At 45.9% G+C, this 18,134-nt stretch overlaps 1 long non-coding RNA gene across 1 annotated transcript in view; it reads left to right on the forward strand.

Moving 5' to 3' along the window:
* LOC138452548 (uncharacterized) overlaps positions 1-18,134 on the forward strand; it is a 187,788-nt gene that overhangs the window by 73,863 nt on the left and 95,791 nt on the right. The window lies entirely within an intron of this gene.

Here is an 18,134-nt window from a genome sequence, read left to right on the forward strand (position 1 = left end):
TCCCTGCCAAGCTCATTTCTTCTTTTGGGCCGTTACACAAAGCCGCACTCATCTATGGTGGAACCTCGCCTGGCCCCTAAAACCACTAGCTCATCCCATTACACATACAGCCCACTCTCAAGGTGTCGCGCTCCTCATAAGCACGACACACTGGCCACCATCGATAAGGACAAGCCTCATCTGAACAAGCGACTTTTGTGTCAGCCATTGAATACTGTAGCCGCCAACGCTCCACCATGCACTACCCCAGATGGTCTCTCCTCACCTCCACTGTCTGGCCTTCAATCCGGCCTAGGCCCCAATGTTACAGCCAACCCGTGCCTTGCCCCTCCTCCAAGACCTCAATGCCATCATAAGTGGTCTAATCCTTGAGGCTCATACCGCGATCAGCTGATATGCCGGTCCGCCACTGCAAGGGACGGCATCATCCCATACACCCCCTCCCTCTCAGACACACCTTCCCTGGTCTCAACCACTGCCCACCATATGGCCGCTAAACCCATCTCGCGCAAAGTTTCAACAGTTCTCCATTCTATGGGACCACAATTCCCTACTGCCCTCGAGGGGGCGCATGCACACTCGACAACACACCCTTTGCTCACTTCCATACCCACAAAATCCCCACATACACCTGCAATCATGCCTTCTGCTGACAAGTACCTAACTACACCACTACTACCATCTGCTCTACCTTCAACCCCAACACTCCTTGCTAAAACAGCACCACTGAAGTGCCACATAATCAGGCATTAATACATACAAACCATCCACGAGACATCACTCATGCGCTCTCACAGCCCATCTGCTCACCCCAAAAGCACCACACTCACCACCCAGCATATTACACATGCCACCTCCCCCACTACCAACTCTCTGCATTGCTTACAGGTACTCCCTACCCTCAGACTAAACACACCCCACCTCCTACCTTCCCCATCAGTCTCCATGCTATAAATACAGGACTGAGACAGCACACTCGTCATTGCACACTCATCAGACCTCTCAACTGCTCACGCATCCCTACAAGTAACACCAGCCTCATCCCAGATAGCCCTACACATTTTGTGGACACACTCTCAGCCACCCCCACCCCACCACCTGACTCCATCACATCTTGCACTGGCCGTGCCTGTACATACCGACTCCGCTCCTGAACCCACTCCCCTTCCTCCAAAAATAATGTACCCAATAATTTACCCACCTGGGCCTCTGCCCCTAAAACCCCCTTTGCCACTTCACTCCCTCACACCCCATTTGGCCCCCACCAATTAAACCCCCTGCTCAGTCCCTCTCTCCTCCCAAAACCATCACCTGCACTCTTGTTAATGCCCGCTCCATCTGCTTCCACGCACCTGATATCTACGACATCCTAATTGGCCATAATCTTGACCTACTAGCTGTTACCAAAACCTGGCTACACAATGCTGCTGGCCCCCTCCTCTCCCTCGCAGTTCCTACTGGCTACTCCACCCTTCGAGCAACCGATCATCAGGATTGCCTAGGAGATGGTGTTGAAATCATTCATAAATCCACACTTCCTTTCAGAGTCTCACCTCTACAACAGCCATTGGCTCTGTAGACTCTGAAAGGAAGTGTGGATTTATGAATGATGGCAACACCATCTCCTAGGCAATCCCGATGATCGGTTGCTCGAAGGGTGGAGTAGCCAGTAGGAACTGCGAGGGAGAGGAGGGGGCCAGCAGCATTGTGTAGCCAGGTTTTGGTAACAGCTAGTAGGTCAAGATTATGGTCAATTAGGATGTCGTGGATATCAGGTGCGTGGAAGCAGATGGGACAGGCATTAACAAGAGTGCAGGTGATGGTTTTGGGAGGAGAGAGGGACTGAGCAGGGGGTTCATAGCCTGGTGGCCAAATTTGAATCCAACATCCAAACCACCATCAACTTGCTTTTCCTGTACCGCCAACCTTCCCATTCAGCCACCCCAGAATCCGACATCCTCTTCTCATCACTCCGCTCCTTAAGCCAAACACCAAACTGATTCTCCTAGGTTCCCTAGGAGATTTCAACTTAGGCTTCACTGGTCCCTCTGACCACAAGACATCCACCCTCACAGCTAGCCTTGAAGAGATGAACCTCTCCCAATTAGTCCTCTCTCCTACCCATGAAAAAGGAAGAACTTCTGATTGGATTCTCCCATGTTGAATTCCACTCCAAGTATCCTCCCCTCGCCCCTTCTTGGTCTGACCAGTTTTTGATCCCGTTCACCTTCACCACCTCCACCAACAACACCTCCATTTCTAGCAAACACCCTTCGCATTACTGCCAGACACACGCACAAGCTCACAGTCAAGCTCCTAGCCCCTTCCCTCCTTGCCTCCCACAATCCACCTCCTGACAATGCCACTCTAGAAGTTATTCTGGCATCTTACAACTCAGCTCCCGCAAAAAACATAACACCCAAAACGGGTTCTCCGATGGCCTAGCCTCCCTCTGGAAAAAGAAACGAGCCCTTGAACACCCCTGGAGGAAAAAACCCTCTGCCACTAATAAAGCAGCCTTCCAATGCTCTGGCAACTCCTACAAATCAGCTATCATTCACACCAAAGCTAACATCTTTAACACCAGAATCTTAAACTTTAGCTCCAACACTAAAGAACTCTTCAGAATCCTCAGGGAGCTCAAATCCCCAGCACTTCTTTCTGACACCTTCGCTAAAAATAAAGCATTGTGCACACTCATCCAGTCCTCCCTTGACACTAAAACACAGACATTAAGGGACAAAGCTATCCACAAAAAAACCCTCCTACCAACATCACTATCTTACCCCCGGTCCAGCACCCTCACCACTGCAACCCCACCTCCCCAATTCCATTTCTCTGTCATCTCCCCTGCTGAAGTCTGTGCCACTAACACCTAAAAGCCTTGACCTGTGTCGGCAACACCTGCCTAGCCCAAATTGTCAAAATGTGTGCCGAACCACTGGCCTCTTTCATAGCCATCCTCATCAAAGCTTCATTCAAGGCCAATTCGATTCCTTCTGTCATCAAAGAAGCATGGGACACACCCCTTCTGAAGAATACCACTCTCGACCCCACCATCCTGACTAATTATCGCCCCATCACCACTGTTCCCTACCTTCTAAAAATCCTGGACCGCACAGCATGCTTGCAATTGCAATCACACCTCGAAAGCCACAATTTATGAGACATTTGCCAATATGGCTTTAGATCACGACACAGCACGGAAACCGCCCTCCTTGACCTCAAGATCCAGCTTGACCACATCAAGGATAATGGTGAGCTTGCCATCCTTCTACTCTTAGACCTTGCTGCAGCCTTCAACCTAGTCGATCTTGAAATCCTCTTTAAACTCCTCACCACCACCTTACACCTCGCAGCAGAAGCCACTTTCTGGATCCAGTACTTTCCAGCAGAACTACAAGGGTCTTTGCAGGCTCCCAGTCATCTGACCCCATACCTGTGCCCTACGGGGCCCCTCAGGGCCCATGCCTCTCCCCCACCGTCTACAACATGGACACCAAACCACTCTTTGACCATCTCGACAGTCTCAACATCCCTTAAACCAACTTTGCTGATGACACCACACAGGTCCTCCACAAACTCTCTGGCAACCACGACATCGACTCCATGCTCATCAATCATGTCTTTAGCATCATACAAGCTTTGATGGCCACCTAACATCTCTGACTTATTGATGGAAAAACAGAACTCCTTATCGTAGGATCCCCACATCACCTCAAGCTTCTCAGCCATGCCTTCTCCTTTTGCATAGACGGCAACACCATCCCCGTCTCCAACCATGTAAAAACGCTAGGCGTTTACTTGGACACAGAATTAAATATGCAAAAACATGTCAAAGTCATTACCTCTTCCACAGCCTACTCTACAAAATGTATTAATCTTTCCAGGAAATTCCTCACCTCTGAAAACTGCCTCACACTAGCCAGAGGCATCATAGGCAGCAAATTAGATTACTGCAATGCCATTTTAGCAGGGACCTCCACCAACATCTGAACAAACTCCAATTGCTTCAAAACAACGCCCGCAGAGCATCCTGGGATTGAAGCACTCCAACCACATCTCCCACATCAGACGGGAGGCTCACTGGCTTCCCATCAAAGCCTGCATTGATTTCAAACTCCTTTCCATCACCCATCGTTGCCTACACAACACAACCCCCCCATACCTTACTCAATGCATCACCAAGAAACACAACGTATGCAATCTCCGCTCCTCCACCACCTCTGCCTTGTGCATTCCCAGATTTACCAGACAAAGAGCCGTGGGCTCCTGTTCACAACAATCGGAACACCCTGCCTCAGCACATACAAGATGAACCTGTTTACGCTCTCTTCCATAAGAAAGCGAAAACCCTACTCTTTGACAAATATATGTAATGTACTGCCTTTCCTACTATGTACCTGATTCTCGACCTCTGACACCTTGTAACCACTTTTTGCTATGGTACCTGTAACCTAATATTCCCCTAACCATGTACTTAGCGCTGTGATACCTCTGGGTCTGGGCGCCACCAACAAATACAATAAATAAATAAATACATCTTACCTAGGAAGGAAAGATGTGTGATGTGGTGGTAGTTTCGGAGGTTGACAGGTTCCAGTGTTGGTCTCTTGAGAAGCGGGAGGATTTGTCTGTTTTTGAGGGCCGAATGCAACGTGCCTTGAGTTAGGGTCTGTTGATATGATATGATCGTTTATTTATATAGCGCCTATACACAATGTGTTTCAAAGCGCTTCAAGGCAAGGTAGAGAGCAAGGGAAAATACAATGACATTCTTACAGTCCATGAAGAGTAAGGATGTGAAATTAACTATCGTACTCGGCCTGACGACATTTCAGATAGTGCAAGAGCTAAGACATAGATAAGGAAGGGAGGGGGAGAGTGGGAAGGAAATGGAAACAGACAGGCGACTACCGTATTAGGCCTGATGACATTTCTGGTAGAGCCGGAGAAAACAAAAGGTGAGGGAGAGGGGTGCAGAAAGGGAGGGTAGGAACAAAACAAGCGTCCATCGTACTAGGCCTGATGACATTTCAGATAGTGCTGGGGGGGGTGAACAAGTAATGGGAGGGGGGAAGAGACAGACGAGGTTGCTATCATACTAGGTCCAGGGACAATTCTGATAGAGTAAGTGCATAGAAGAAGTGCATGATGATTAACGAGTAAGGGAAGAGTACTTCAGTTGGATGGGTCTTGAGTACAGAGGCAGGGAGGATGTCGTCTGAGCATGATGTGGCCATGAGGGATGGCAGTGAGATCTTCTATAGTGAGAGTCTTGAAAGTTGTCCAGGTGTTAGACAGACTCCTGTGCAGTGCCCTTAGGGACCACTACACACAATTAAGACTACAGGTGGCAATACAAGTTTACCTTTGGTACAAGCCTGTACTACTATGTTAAAGTGGTAGCAGTAGCGGAGCAGCCAGGCCTATCTCAAACAAACAAACAACAAACAAACAAACAAAACATATGAGCAGTAGTAGAGATTACACAAAGGGACCCCAATTACTGTGACTCAAGCAAACACTGACTCAAGGTTTCAGGTAGAAAAATATAAGTACATTTATTTTTAAACCATTTGTTATAAACACAACACTTCTATTAAATTCGAAATCACACGTAAAATACACTAACACTAACCAATTCACTTTGTACGGTATGAATCAAGATAAGTACCCTGTGTTTGAATGGACCGGTGTTATGAAACAAGTAAAGTTACCGTGAATACAATTGCGATACTTTTTGACAGTTCGGTTTACTAAATAAACGCGTACCTACGGCAAGAATTGCTACTGGGGCAGAAACACACTTAGCACTTGAGATACCCAGAGGGAGTTGGGGGCAAAAATCATAGGCAATACTTTTGTCAGGCAAACAGAATAGAAGAACACTCATAGACAGAAATTTAAGAGTCAAGAGGCCGGACCCAGTGTCAAGTGGAACCGGGTTCCTGTTGTCGAGCATCACACAGTCGGACAGTTCACGATTCAACGAAGCCAAGAGTACTTAGATAGTGTCAATGTTCGGAAGCAAAAGTTATAAGAAGGAGGGAAAATAAGGACAAGCCTTGTAGAACGAGAAATAGGGATTCACCCAATTTTCTCAAGCAGGACACAGTACATTGTTCGAAATGAAGAAGCTGGTGCGACAGCAGTTGTTCCTGGTTGTTTCCGCAGACCCACGGTTCCTGGAGCTTCAGAAAGAAGGAGGACAATGAGGGGGTCTGCACCACAAAGGCAAAGGGATGAGGCCGGCATCAGCGAGGACGAATAAAGGGTGCGCTCCTTAAAAACAGGAGAGGCTCTTCAGGTGGCTATCTGGACCACTACAGCAGTGTGCAGCGATTTCGACCACAAAAGAAATCCTCTGGCTGTAGAAGATGAGCTGGTTATCCCCACCAGGCTCAAGGGAAGAAGACTCCGGACTGGATCTTCTCTTAGTCGTTGAAGGGTAGATAGCTCAGGACTGCAGCAGGGCTTCACCGCAACGGGATAGTTGCAGCAGCTGACTTCTTCTCCGCTTCACTTCGGTTCCTTTTAGTTCCACTGGCGACTCTCTGACTTCCAGCCCAAGAGACCTGCCTTTTATGCGAAAATCCCCCATTCACACAGCCTGGCTGTCAATCACGCAGCAGGGGGGGGTTGTCCAGCCCGGACAACCACTTCAGCCAATCATGGAAAAGTGTGACTTGGGTTTCCTAGGATACCCTGGGCAGGGGTGACTACACCCCTCCTTCACATTCAGCCCACCTAGAAACCCAGGCGCCTAGAGGAGGGCTTCTTGGTGGAAGGCCGCCAAAAACAGCGAACAAAGAAGGCAAACCTGGTTTGCCGCGCAATGAAAAACATATGAAGGAGTTTAACAAAAAGAAATGGAGAATAAACCGCACCGGAGCCAAAAGAAAAAGTATTTGGTCAAGCAGGTTTAAGTTTGAGGCTAATACAATAGCCTACAATACTACCACGTTTATATAAGATAACCACGGTAGAAAAGTTTAGGGTAGATGCCACTGCCACCAGCCAATTCTAAATGTTAAAAGAGCGAAACAATGCTCTAGGAGGTACAGATAAAAAGGCTAAGGATTAACCCTTTCCAGTACTCCATGTAAGATGGGGTGTACTGGATCTGTGGTTATATGACTAACTAAAGTTAATGGCAACTTTACCCTTTTCTGGGGGACAGTAGTCAGCCTCAGAAATGGAGTCGGGGGGAATTCTGCACGACAACCCTGTGTCACTGCACTGAAGGTGCTGTGTAACACACAAAAGAAAGGGGCCACAGAAGTGGTGCACTCCAGAGCCCACAATCATAAAAACAGGTAAAAGATACATAGCAAAACATGGGTAAGAGTGGGGGAAAAGCTCACACTCTTACCAAGTGGAAAGAAATAACTCCAGCGATTCAGCAAAGCTGCTGAGGGACTCACTAGGTAAGGGAAATTAGCCATGAAATGAGAATTCTCCCTAACACCAGGTAGTTGTGGTTTTGTGAGATAGGATGTGTAGTGTAATGTTGATGTCTGTTTGTTAGTGGATCATGCTCATCTTATTGATGGAGTTGATGGCAGTGGATTTTGTTTTGGAGTGCGGTACGCATGGTTCAGGCAGAGGGTTGATGCAGTGCTTTGTGGCATTGAAGGGGCTCTGCTTTCATTATTGGCTATGGTGTTTTGATAGTAGTTGTCCATGGCAGTGCAGATCAGTCGCCTGCGTGTAGAATGGAGTTCCTTGAGCAGGGTGAGGTTTGATCCACTGCAGGATTATTGCAAAGTCATTTCTTGTTTTCTGATGATTCATTTGTTGAAGTTAAGATCTTGAGTGTGCCAGGGTGTAGAAGGTTTGGGATTGAGACTGTGTTGTTACACTGAGACATGATGGTTGATGTTGGTTGTGAGGGTGTTGTTGAGTTCTTAGAGAAGCGAGTCGCAGTTCTGGTTCATCAGAGGTAGATAAGCCAATGTGAGGTGGAGGTTGGTGTAACGCTCACCTGATTCCCGTAGAGGCGCCAGTCTTGACTGGGCGTATACCGTATCTTCAAAGGTGATGTGTAACACACGGCTGGCTCTTTGGGCTGGACCTCTGTGCACTGTATGTCTGGCTCGAAGGGTAAGATGTCTGCAGATAGAAAATGTGGGATTAATGAACTGGGTTATTGAATGTCTCTCTCTTCTTCCCTTTCTCTTCTCCTGTAGAACCCCAAAGGTTAACGCTCTCACCTTAGGTAAGTGAACGCCGTGCTCTCCATCTGCCTCGAGGCAGGGTGCTGTAACCAGTTTCTTCACTGGAAAAGGGGAGCAGGCCTCTTGACTTCAGAGGACTGCTGTCCGTCGTTTACTGCACGAACGGTAAGTTTCGAGTAATTCTAATGTCTTTAAAGTCTTTAGTAATGATGTCTCTTGTTTTGCAGGGTTCCGGCGATGGCGGATGGCGGGCTGAAGTGAGTTGAAGATGGAGCCCGTGTGATGAATAGAAGCGCCTGGAAGCACGTAAGTAAGCGCTTGTTGCCTGCTTCACGATGCGCTCTAACTGTCTTTTTATTTTGCAGGTACAAGTTCGGGGCGGCTGCAGGGTGCCGGAATACCCACTGGGTTAGATGTGGAAAGGAGTAATGGCACGTGAGTATTAAAGTTCCCCAATGTCTTTAAACGCACCTTGTTTTGTCTTTCAGATGCGGGATGCAGCGCCGAAGGCCTCCGGAGCGTGCGAAGAGTTGGTAAGCTTTTGTCTTTCAGATGCCGGAATGCAGTGTGAAGACCTCCGGAGCGCACGAAGAGTAGGTAAGCCTTTGTCTTTCAGATGCCGGAATGCAGCGCGAGGCGTTGGTGACAGCCGATGGACCAGGTAAATGAAGTGCTGTCACTGAAGACCGTAATGCTAACCTGTTCTTTCTTGTCTTTATAGGTGTTGCTGAAGACTGGATTCAGAATGGTAAGCCTTTTTCCTTAGGCCCAGGATCAGATGCAGAAGACACGATGAGCGTTCTGCTGCTGAGGATGCAGAATAACGCAAAGCAAGATTCATCCATCGGGTGTGGTTTAAATAGCCTCCTGTAGTGCTTAGGTGTCTCCTTCCACAGCCACGCCTAGGTAAGAAAAGAGTTCCTGCTTTCCAGAAGAGTTCCAGTGTTCTGAATCTAGGGAGTGGCTCCTGCCCCACCCAACAGGAAAAGTAGTTCCAAACAGAAGAGGATCAGAGACTCAACTGGCAGGCAAGTAAGCAGCATGGTCTGCTGCAGGTAAGTCCACCCAAGCATTATGAGCCCGGCGCTTCCAGCGCTGGGACTGGGCATATTTATGAGCCTGGTGCCACTGGCGCCAGGACTGGGTCCAAAAGGTCCCAATTGGGACTGGTTGGCACTCGAAACCTGGGTTATGGATCTGCTTCCAAGGGAGTTGGGAAAACCCTGACCTTTTGGAAGCAGAGATCATGACAGTTGGTGAGGTATTCCGTGATGGCCTCCACTGGGAAGTTCTTGAATGATCTGATGGCTTGTTTGCTGGGTTTCCAATGGGTTTGATTCACTGTGTGGTGTGACTAGTGTCAAAGGGTCACCAGATGGTCTGACTAGTCGAGCAGAATTGGAGAGGTGTGATGGAGGGTGAGCAGGGCTCTGATTATGAAGTCGAGGATATTACCTATCCTGTGAGTTGACTTTTTCATGTGCTGTGTGAGGTTCAGAGTTTCGAGTACGCGATTTAGTTTAGTTTCTTTATTTGTACTGTGTACCAAACCCTCGGGTAACTGGGCACCCAAGGCTTATGCAAGAGTTACAGACACTATAGGCAACAACAAAAGGAATAACAGTAGCAGAAATAAGTACAGATGGACCATGGATAAATGGAAGACCAGTTACAATACCAGACTGCTAGTGTTACAAAAGACATAAAGAGGATAAGCAGGCAGGTGATTGCAAGTGGAGCTCGCTGATCACTTCTGTTTCTTACCGAAGAGGCAGCCCTTTACTATGGCTCTAAAGGTCCAAAATGAGGGTTCCTTTCTAAGGCTGAGGATTAGGGTATTCCACTGTTTGGCGGCTAACACAGAGAAGCTCGCTCCCCCCACTCTTTTTAGGAGGAATCTAGGAACGGCAAGGCTGTGTGAGTACACAGCTCTTGTTGGTTTAGTTGGTTGGCGTTTGTTGACTCTGTCTGCCAGGTATTTGGGGGGCGGTATTTGAGAGGCACGTGTGGGTGATGACGAGCGTGCAAAGGGCAATTCTATCTCGTACTGGTAGCCAATGGGCGTCCTGTCTGAAGCTGGTGTTGTGTGTCGATCTCAATATACTTAGTGCTGATCTTAAGTCATTATTTTGAAGGACCTGGAGTTTGTTGAGGTTCCTTTCTGAGGTGCCTAGGTATAGGGTGTTACAGTAGTCGATCTTGGACAACACTAGCCCCCTGTCTAAGGTAATGCAGCTACTAGGCGATAGGAATGACTTGCAGGTGTTAATTAGCTTGTTAGTGTAGGCCGTGGAGGAAGCAGTGGCATTCACTTGCTTCTTGAGAGAGAGGGTAGAGTCTAGGTATACCTGCAAGGTTTTGATTTCTTTGGCCAGTTTGACCAGGTTTCCATCAATGTTGAAGGATGCATAGTGGACATCTAATTTGTTAAGGCGTGTTTGGGAGAAGTCAATCACAAGCTCAGTTTTTTCGTTGTTTAGGCTAAGGCTGTGGTCTGCCATCCACGCCTGGATTTCTAAGTATATCTCATTAATCAGTTTAGAATCATCTTCATAGCACCCTGAGAGCGTGATGAGAACATGGGTGTCATCTGCGTAGTTCGTGTATGTGACTCCCAGGTTATCAAGACGGTCAAAAAGGAGCTTAGTAAAGATGTTGTAGGGCGTTGGCGAGACACATAAGCCTTGTGGTATGCCACAATGGATGGGAATTGGGTCCGCTGAGGCGGATGGTGCGAAGACCCTAGTGGTGCGATTGGACAGGAATGAGTGTATCCAGGTAGAGGCGTTACTAGAGAAGGCAGCTGCTGTGGACAGGTGATCAGTGAGGATCTGATGATCGACAAGATCGAATGCTGCCGATAAGTCTAACAGCAGTAGCATGGCAAGCTTACCATTGTCCTTAGCCTCAATCATTTGGATTTTAAGGTCAAGGGGGTCTGTTTCTGTTCCATGTCTTGGCCTAAAGCCAGATTGTCTGAGGCCCAGTAAGTTGTGATCCACCCGGTGTTTCTGGATTTGAAGGTAGGCCACTCTGTCTAGAATCTTTAGGATGCAGGGAACGGTAGTGATGGGCCTATAGTTAGTGGTAGTATTGGGGTATAGGTTTCAAGAGGGGCACGACCCATGCCTCCTTAAGGTTGTTAGGTACTGTACTGGTCTAGAAGGAAGAGTTGATTAGTGCCGAGATGAAAGGGGCCAAGTCCTTGGCGCCTTCCTGAATGATTGCCGCTGGGCAAAGATCTCCTTGGAACCTGAAGGGTTTGAGGCTTTTTATGATCTTTTCCACTTCTTTGACCGATACCGGTGAGAAGGAGAATGGGGGGCAGTCGGGGGTGCTGAGAGGCGGTGGGGGTGTGGGTTTGGCATTCTTGGCCAAGCTGTTCTTTTTTTGCTCAATTTTAGATTGGAGCATAGCAATTTTATCTGCAAGCGCTCTCTGTATATTAGCGCACCAAGCTGTGTCTTTCACACAGGGATGGTGGTGCTGGGGACTCAAGTTCCCTGAGGATACTGAAGAGCTCTTTAGTTTTGGATTTGGCATTGAGAATTCGGTTTTCATAAGTTTCTTTTTTTGCGTTGAGGATAGTGGATTTGTAAGTGGAGGCGGCTTAGGTGAATCGAGCCTTGTTAGTGGGGTTAGGCGCCTTTCTCCACGTGGATTCTGCTGCTCTTTTGGTGTTCCGGAGGATTTTTAGTTCGGGGGTAAGCCATTTGTTAAGGTGGGATATTGGTTTGGCTTTGGATAGTTTAATGGCCTCAATTGTGTTGTTGTAGAAATAAACTAGCTTATTTGTGTCCACGTCCTTGTAGTTAGTTGGGTCTAGGATGTTCTGAATCAGAGGATGTACGTTTTGAAGCATTACGTTTCGGTTGTTTCTGGCGAGGATTTGCAGGGCAATGAGGGGCGTAGGTGTGTTAGGTGTATTCCCCTGGATGGTAAAGGAAATGAAATGATGGTCAGACCAGGTTGTGGGTTCATTTTGGAGGATGGTGGTAGAGCAGTTGAGGTCTGGCAGCCAATCTAATGTTCTTCCTTTGTTATGCGTCAGGGTTGTGACGCGATGGTTAAAGCCGAGCAGGGAAATATAATTTTCCTGGGATGAGGCATTGAGATTGTTAGGATCAAGGAGACCTAAGTTAAAGTCACCAAGCAGGATTACTTGGGATCCTGATTTGGTGTTATTAGTCAGTAGGTCAGAGATATCTTCCTCGAAAGAAGAGATATGACGTGGGGGGCGTTAGATGAGGTGCATGAGGATAGATTGGGTGGCTGATAGAGGGATCTTGACTGACAGTTCCGTTGGGGGGGGCTTACAGCAGGGGTGGCTCTGAGGCCTAAAGACATTTTAGCAATGAACGCTACTCCGCCTCGTTTGCTGTCCTCTCTATCTTTCATTATTATTGAGTAGCCATCTAGGATGGCTAGTGATAATGCTGGAGCTGCTGCCTGAGGCAGCCAGGTCTCGGTGATAGCCAGGAAGTGGAGGTCATTACTAATGATTAAATCTGCAATGTCTAGCGCATGGGCGACAAGGGATCGGCATTATTCAGTGCACCTCTAATGATCGGTTGTTTAGGTTGTTTGGCTAGACTGGGTGTTTCAGGTGCATTGGACATAGTGGGTGGTGGGGGAGTTGGGCTGGTGAGTTAGTGGTCTCTCATGTGAGGTATCCTACGTTGGGGGATCCAAGAACATAGTCTTAGGTTCCTTGCCTCCACTGAACAGGGGGTCCAAGGTGTGGGTGGAGATGCAAAGCGCTGGATCCATTCAGCAGGACTGAGAGTGGAGTTGGGTGGGGAGACTGAACTGCAATCGTAGCGATCTGTGGAGTCTACATAGAGTACACAGACCGTGGAGATCTTCCTTCATTGACTTGGTTGCTTGGTTGCCAGGGATTTTGAAGTCACAGAGGAAGGTTCTGTTGGCATGTGTGAGAGACATGGGGGTGTTGAAGTTTGTGAAGTCTTCAATGAAGGCTGTTTTCAGCTTGGGTAGTCTGTAAATGAGGTAAAAACCAACCGTGTCTGTTAAGGGAGAGCGGGAAGTGGCAGGAAAGGTTTTCAAAAGAGCCATAGAGTTGTGTGTATGACTAGGCTGCCTTGTGAATGATGGCGAGGCATAGATCGATCTTGTTTGGACAGTCTTTTTTGTAGAATTCTGTTGCAGTTGGGCATAAGGACATCTAATATGTGGCCGGAGGTGGAGGTCATGCAGGTGTTAGTCATGAAGGAAGTGTAAAAGTCATGTGTGGCGAGCATCTGTTTTCATGTAGCAGTGTATTATGGAATTCTGATGGGTTCCATGGTGTTGTAGGTGAGGTTGCAGTAATGCAGTGTCCATGATGCCACTAGTGAGCTGTGTGGTTGGCAATGAGTGGTGATGATAGGGATGGGCTGTTGGGAGAGAGGTATGAAACACCTATTCGAGGGAGATTGCCCAATATTAGGGGAGCAGGGATTCTGGTATTCAGTCTTTTTGGTGCCAACAGGCCAAAACAGGAATTGACCTTTCTTTCATCTTCCCTTCACTTCTGACCCCCAGTGTAAGACGTCCTTGATGTAAGAGTTTAGAAAGGAAATGAAGGGGTGGGCTAAGGCGATGGGTGGAGTTTAGGTCACGTTTTGAAGATCCACTTGCACCTGCTCACCAACTGCAAAGGAACATATGCTGGAGGATTGCTTAAGTAGGGAAAAGGGTGGAAACCACAAAGGCAGCAAAGATTACCAGTGATTGACAGGTGTGTGGGGTATAGGTCATGTGACCAAGATCTATTTCAACCTGCTCACAACAGCAAAGGAAAAATGCCTGGGGGGCTGCTTAAGTAGGGAAAAGGAAAGCAAAACATCCATGTCAAATATATGTGCGACTAGCATCCACTGGACAAGCATCTTAGTTGCCTTCATGTAGGTCTGGTACACTTTCCTGACTATAATTCACTGATCGTTCTCTATCTTTCTCTATTGATCTCCCCCTTCTTCTCATGGGCAACTGCTACAAACAGTATAGCAATTGCCCCGGCACAATTAAATTGACTCCTGCTTCCTCCATGTTGATTACTTTGTTTGTGTCAGATCTGTCCATTTCTCTAGGGTAGCCTTGTGTTTACCATATGGTTTTGGGTGTTGTCAACAATTTATACCTTGCTTCAATTCTACCACCTGTACTTAAAATGGTCTTGTATCACAGTGTGTAGTATTATCACAAACAAAAACTATCACTGTTTCATGTGCATATGGTAATAAGCCTGCAGTTAGTGATACCTGAATCTATGCAGTAATTCAACCAGGATGTTTTATTGCAGCGTCCATACAGTATTTACTCATGAGTAAATGTTGATATATTATGCATACAGGAAAGTGAAACATCTGTAGGTCCACTACCCTTTCCCTACTTATTATCTCAAAGCAAGAAAATGCAAGGGAGGGGAAGGAGTTACAAACCAGGATTTAACAGAGGTGTTAAGAAGACCAGATTGTTGTACACTCAGATAAATATATTTAGGTATGATGGCAGCACAGTTGCAGCACCTCCAAAACCCATATTCACTTCTTCTGTCGATCTTTATCCTGTATCCCCAACCTTTAACCTCTGTAGCCACTCTCTGTGTTTCCTAACTACCATTAATATGCTATCCTTGTAATTGTGTTAATATTATTTTAGAACCTTGTTGAACAGCACTCTGGTGTTTGATAGCTATGTTTGCTCTACCACATTTACAGCCATGTGACTCCCCCTTCAAAATTTCAGACTTTTTCAGGATTATTTGTGAAATATCTCAATAAAGGTAAAATAGTACTCACAGCTGTTACATTATACATTTTACATACAATTGTGAATGGTATCTTGTTCATTTGTGCCTATCATGCGTGCCTTTATAGAAAATCAAAGTAGAAAAGGCCATTTTAGCTAACAAGACACATATGCCATGGCACCACCCAGTAACCAGCCCTATAAGTTTGTAATCCACTTTGCATTGTGGATATAGAAATCAGCTGAAAAGCACATTTGTATGATCCAGAAGAGTCTCTTTGTTTAAAAGGGCAGTGCTATTTTATATATATATATCTAGCAACACAAGACCAACAGCCATCAAGGGCGCAGACAATCACATGCATTTCATCTTCATGAGGGACCATCAATATGGTATAGTCTGACATCCTCATGACTGGAAAGCTGGTGTATGTTTAGTAAAACCATAAATGTTACAGTGGGTTTAAAAAACACATGAAGAATCCCTTCTCCCTCGAGTGTCAGGGTAGAACAGGCCAGTTCAGAAAAGACGCCACACATAACACAGTACCACTTAGGAGTCATCCCTGGAAGTATACCGTCAATTCAAAGCCACTGAGCAATGCATTGTGGGTATGCAAATTAACTCAAAAGCATGCTTTCTGACTTCAGAACTTGCTCTTTGCCTTATAGGGCAATTCCATTTCATACATATCTTTATTAACCTACGAAAGACAGCTCCCAAGGATCAGACAACCACATTGGGGATCATCAGTGTGGAAGAATATGCCCAGTATTCTACTGCCCAGGACCCAGACAGATGGCAACGATAACCAGAGACCTTTGCCTACAATCCCCACTCATGAGGCAGAGTTGGACAACCTAGTTGCAGACGCTACACCTGTTGTTCAGCCTCGAGTTGCGTCCCATGTTAATGATCTGCTTCTGTTCAACAATATTCTGAAAAAAGCAGAAGAACATTATAAGCTACACACTCAGGAGGCAATGCCTAGCCCTGACTTTGTTGAAGATATCATTAAAGAAAAAATCCCAGTGAGTCAATATATTTCATTACTTAACTCTATAAAGAAGCAGATTGCCCCTTTTTTGCACATGCCTTCCCTGACACGAGCAGAGAACCCACGGGTTGAAAAGATGTTTAGACCTGCCCCCTCGGATCCCCTATACATTTGGGGCCACTCTTTTCCTGATTTTCTGGCTGTTACTACAACCAGGATGCTTGCATGAGTGCCACTGTCTTCAGCTGAAGCTCCCCCCAACAAGAAATCTAAGAAGTTGTATGCCTTACGCAAAAGAATCACAAATTCAGCAGCCTATATATACAACCCGTATTGCACATTACTGTTTGCCAGTTTCAGCGACGTTCAATGCGGTCTTGTACAAGAAGGCCTGGAAAGTGTTCCTGAGCCAGCCAAGCCGCAATTGCTCAATATTCATGAAGGCAGACAGGTCACTCAAAATATTTTGAAAACACTTTAGACTCTGCTGGGACAGCTGTCAGAGCCTTAGCTGAAGAAACTCTACCCAAGTGCCGTGCATGGTTATAGAACTCTGGGTTCAAACCAGAGACGAACAACAAAACCAATAGGGGAGTCTGCTTTGTGCAGGAAAGCAGTCAACAAAGCTCTCAAGACAACAAAAAAGAGCGTTAAACTCCAAAGCCATTGAATCAAATATTTGAATTTGAATTTATTAATATACTTTCAGCATAATAGCTTTGTATATACACCATTAAGAACAACTATTAAAATGTACATTACAAACATAAACATAAAACACATAAAATTACAAATGGCACTCTGGAACTACAACCATAAAAAGTCTCCACTAAAATGCTTAAGACAATTTCATTAGTTACATCAAATTTGTTCACATGTCAAAGCCATGGTTTCTTTCTAAAATGTAATTAAAATAAATCCTACATTATTCAAAAAAGTGCAAGTATTGCATTCATATAAAATGTGATCATGTGATAAATAAAATTTAGATTGTTTCGGTTCATTAACATTTGCCATAGCATGGTAGGGTCCAGAACACTAAAATTTATAAAAGTATTAGATGCTTTCAACGTCTGGTCTCTAACGTATGTCAGACTTTCACATCTTGTCAGGAAATGTTCTAATGATTCCTGTTTATTTTGTGCTAGGCCTTTCTCAGCTCCCTCAGTTCCCAGGACATTACTTTTATTACATTAAAAGTAGATACTGTCTCATCAGCCATGATTCTGGGAAAGTCACAATATAAATTGGAAGGCTAGTACGTGATTCTATGTACTGGATAAAAGGTTCACTATGAGAGTTACACGCAACTGTACAAAGTTGTTCTCGTGAACAAATAGTCCGAGTTTCTTTTTAGCCAGTATTTTATCCTTTTTACATTAATAGTGGATATATCAATATCACATCCTCTCCTCCATCGATTATAGGTAGTAAATATTGTTCGCCATGTGCCAATCTGTACGTAATTATACAAGCTCAGAAAGGCCTTGGCATAATTGACAATAATGGTCTTATTGTTCAAGGTCAGTAAATCAATTGGACACATGAAAGTCCTTAGTATTAAACTAGATAGAACACAAGTCAGGTGGCATCCAAGATAAAAGAACTCAACGGATAGGGACTGTGGCATGCAGAACAATTTCCTAAGCATTTTGGCTTCAAACCGTTTCAATTCTACATGTAAACTGTGGCCCCAGATTTCCATTCCATATGTTAGTACTGGTACTATTTTCATTGTATACAGAAGGAGTACAGTCGTTACTGAGAGACCACCATTTCTTCCTATGAAGGCGCTCACAGCACCTACCATTCTCCAACATTTCAGTTTTGCTGTTTTCCCAGTGAGACTTCCAGTCTAAGGTCTCGTCAACTAAGAGGCCAAGGTAAGTATAAGTATTTACCCGCTCTAGTTTTTTACCTTCAAAATACCAGCTCATATTTGCCAGCTTTTTGCTTTTTCCAGAGAATATCATCAATTTACTTTTTCCTACATTCACATGGAGCCCATTAAGTTTTGCAATCAAATATCAACAAACCGTACCTGAAGCGCAGGGTCTTCAACACCCGATGGTCCTTTCGAGTGCAGTCCTTTTCCAGACCTACACAGGCCTCCTACACAGGAGGTTCACCCTGGTACTCCACGTAAGGGTCACCAAGCAACTATTAAATCACTGAACCATGAGGTTTTCTTTGCGGCAAAGGA

This window comes from Ambystoma mexicanum, chromosome 4p (genome assembly GCF_040938575.1).
Source record: "Ambystoma mexicanum isolate Mex_15411 chromosome 4p, UKY_AmexF1_1, whole genome shotgun sequence".
NCBI classification, from domain to species: Eukaryota; Metazoa; Chordata; class Amphibia; order Caudata; family Ambystomatidae; genus Ambystoma; species Ambystoma mexicanum.